Raw genomic sequence first — 3,407 nt, forward strand, 5'->3', positions numbered from 1 at the left:
CTGCAGGAAATACCGCCGGAGCGCCGCGGCCCACGCGTGTCGAGGACACGTACGCTTCGCGAGCGCTTGGGAAGCAAAGAAACCTTGACTTTCYGATACGGCCGAGCGTTACTTGCTGCTTAACGCCAGCCTAAGCCCTGGGAAGGGGACGGCTGGCGGGCGCTGGGCGCAAGGGTGTCTCCTGGGGGAGACTTCTGCGGAGGTGCCGAGCTCCTGGGTTTCCTGCAGGCAGGATTTTGCACTTTGGCATGCCGAGGCCTCGCTTTCTCGCCCTGCTGTTAGCCCAGCTCCTCCGGCCCCGTTTCCCTTTCTGCCCCGTGCTGAGCCAGTTCCAAAAACATTGCTCTTGGGGGTGATCCTTTCCYCTCGTCTGGGCTTGGCGAGGGAGGTGCAAGCTCTTTTTTGGAAAGCCTCGAAGCAAATGTCTCTCCCCCACGTCGTCGGTAAATCAAGCAGAGCTGGGCATTTGCTCCGGGAAGAAAAATGATACAGTTGGCGAGTGATAACCCTGCAAAACAGCTGAACAAAGAAGGGGACGTGGCAGGTGGAGGCCCCGCCGGGCCGGAGAGCGGCCGGGATCGCTGCGCGGAGGACGAGATGGAAATCCGTCGGCGAGCGACGGCGAGCCTCTCCGTGGCGCGGCGGGAGCTGCCGGCGCCTCCGGGCCGCTGCGGTGGAAATGACGCCTGGGTTTCGTCGCCACTTTGCCGCTTGCGGCGTCGGGTGCTTTCGGTGAAGTCCGGGCTCGTGAGCCGGAGACAACTTTAGGCGTCGCGCGGTCGCTTCGAGCGCTGCAGGTTTTCGTCTGGAAGGGGACAAAGGTTTCTTGGTGGGTCTGGGTGGACTTGGGCTGCCGACAGCACCTTCCCTGCGGAARGAAGGGAATTTGCAGGTTAACTGCCCGAGTCAGGACCTGGGATCTTTTGTGCGGGTTTCCCCCCAAGCAGGAAAAGCTTGGGGGATTTGGCGGGGAGATAATGGCTTATGAAAGTGCTCAGACGCTCCCGGATCGCTCCCGGATTGCTTTGTCGTAAGCTTTCCTTCACAATGCCGGCTTTTAGCGGAGCCGTTGAGGCCTCAACGCTCCCATTAAGGTGAAGCAAGAGCGGGATGGGGGGGGAGGGAGGATGGGGACTGAGCAACTCGGGGGGTGGTGGTGGGGGGAGTTTGCTGGAGTTTTTCCCCCCTTGCTGGGATCTCTATAACTCCTAAAATTAGATGTCCCCTTTTCCCCTCCATGGTGAATCGGAGTCTGGCCCAGATTAGGAGACTGCGGATGCTGCCGCTTCGACAGATGCGAACCCATCTCGGCCCGAAAGCTCCCCAGAAACGTCCAGCCGCGTTTGCGTGGTGAAAGAGAGACGAGGCTCCCCAGAAATCCTTGAGGATTTGGGTTTTAAGTGGAGGAGAGGATGCAAATGCTGTCAAAGGAGGTTGAAGAACCTGGTAGTTCCCGTGCTGTTACTGCTGCCCCTGGTTTTTTTTCCCTGCCTGCAGTGCTCCGTGTGTGCGGATCCTGGCCGCGGGCTGCTGGCTTGGCCACGCCGCGTTGCTGGATGATCCCGGCGCTGGCAGATGGAGGAGCTGGGTGCTGGGTTATTTTATTTATTTCTCTCTCTTTTTTTTCCCCCTCCCTCCTGAGCCTCCGCTCCCGCTGCAGCCGTCCCTGCTGAGCCCTGACCTCGTGATGTCACGCTGGGAGCAGGACGTGTTGCTGGTTCTTGTTTAACCAGCCGGCCTTTCTATCATCTTCCCCCCCCCTTCCCTGCGCACCCTCTTCTGCACGTGAAACCTGAGACCACTCACWCTCCATCCCTTCCTCCCCCCACCAGCCTTTTTCACTTTTCCTCCCTCTCCGCTCCATCGCCAGGCTCCTTTCCRTAAGGTTAGTACCGGGCTCGGGTCCCTGGCACCTTCCCTCTCCGGAAGCGCRATGGGAACCGCGTTTGCAAACTGCGCCGCTAAAGCCTTGCCAGATAAGCAAATTTACAGGAGATCAGGGAGGCAGGAGGGCGAAACCTCTCGCGCTGGAAAAGAGGTTGGCTGATGCGATCTGGAAATCGGCTGGGTGGGTTCGGGCTGCGTTTCCGGAGCAAGTGGATGCCAGTCGGGAGCAGGGGTGTGTCGCGCCGGGGAAGGGATCCGCGGAGGTGTAAACGCCGCCCCCGGRGAGCCGCGGAAGAGGATTTGGGGTTTGCTGAGGAACGTGGGATGAGCAAGAGCGGCTGTCTCGGGGAGGGCGCGAGGCAGGGGCTGCCAGTTTTGGAAATGCCGCGAGCTCCTCGTGGGCCGGGGCCCCGGGGGTGCAGTGCTGCGTGCAGTCCGTGCCCCAAATTGCTCCGCTGCCCTTGATACTTCTCCTCTTCGCTTGCTTCCTCCGTGCTTCAGAGGGGGAAATAACGTTTCCTTCCCTCTGGGCAAGGGAAAAGGTGCTGAGGGGTGGGAGGCTTCATTCCACGGCCGTGCATCTGCAAATTAAAGGCTCTTCTGATGCGTGCGAGGCATTTTTAACGTTAACCTCTGCTTCTTTTCTGCCCTGTGTTATCTCTTCCAAAGCTTGCCTCAACCCTCCTGGCTTTTATATTAGCCAAACTAATTATAGTTCGGGCGGCTAACGAACGTCGAAGTCGGGAGGATCTGCGCTTAGATGCTTCTAAAAACCCTCCCTCGGGGCGAGGGCGCCGAAAACGCCGCTGCGCCGACGGCTCGTGCGGGTGTTTTCTGTGCGCCGGGTCTCCTCCGCCACGGAGATGCTGCTTGGAGATGGCTAAGCAACGTCCTGGGAGTAACTCCAGGAGGTTAAACCTACAGTTTTCTGCTCGGTTGACAGCAGCGCAACCTGCGTTTTCCGAACAAGCAATCCCTCTGAGTGAAATTCTTCCTTTTCTTATTTTTTTTTAATAGCTTGCTGTCAGGCTAATAATATCTCTTAAAATCCTCCCACCTCTGTAATCTTGTTTACTTTCTGGCCATTGCTCAGTTTGGACGGTAAAATCGTACTCTGCTGCATCCCTGGGAAAAAAAAAAAGATGTTAGGGTGGTTTCAGCTTCCTTGGTTTTGTGCACTGACTAAAGGCAAGGCGTTGGGGGAAAGATCTCTATCTGGATACCTTCTGGAAATGTTTATGTTTGGGAGATTCCCCTGCTGAGGGGCAGGAGACTTCTCGCTGGGGCGAGGGAGCGGTTGGATGGTTAGAGCAGGGGACGGGGCGAGCTGCAGGGAGCAAATAAAATTCAAGCACCCGAATAAAAACTTCGAAATAAGCATTTGAAAGCGCCTTTACGCTCCCAAGCCCAAGCGGCTGCTCTCCCCGGCTCGCGCGCCGCTCGTGCAAACTCTGGTTTTCCGCTCCGGGATAAATTTGCGCCTTTTCTTTTACGCTACGCGACTCCTCTCGGCCGCCAAA

The 3,407-nt window shown here is 57.7% G+C and overlaps 1 protein-coding gene across 2 annotated transcripts in view; it reads left to right on the plus strand.

Moving 5' to 3' along the window:
• Positions 1–1,074: 1,074 nt before the first annotated feature.
• The window catches only part of ZNF687 (zinc finger protein 687), a 21,177-nt gene continuing 18,844 nt past the window's right edge, over positions 1,075–3,407 (plus strand). Inside the window, exon 1 of one of the 2 annotated variants that reach the window (XM_085316544.1) lies at positions 1,075–1,094. The gene's annotated coding sequence lies outside the window, so the exon portion shown is untranslated. Of the gene's footprint in view, positions 1,095–1,863; positions 1,886–3,407 lie in introns of those variants that run through there. The other variant, XM_085316543.1, reaches the window with a different exon arrangement.

This window comes from Rhea americana, unplaced genomic scaffold (assembly GCF_003343005.1).
Source record: "Rhea americana isolate MKP2758 unplaced genomic scaffold, rheAme1 scaffold_471, whole genome shotgun sequence".
NCBI lineage: Eukaryota > Metazoa > Chordata > Aves > Rheiformes > Rheidae > Rhea > Rhea americana.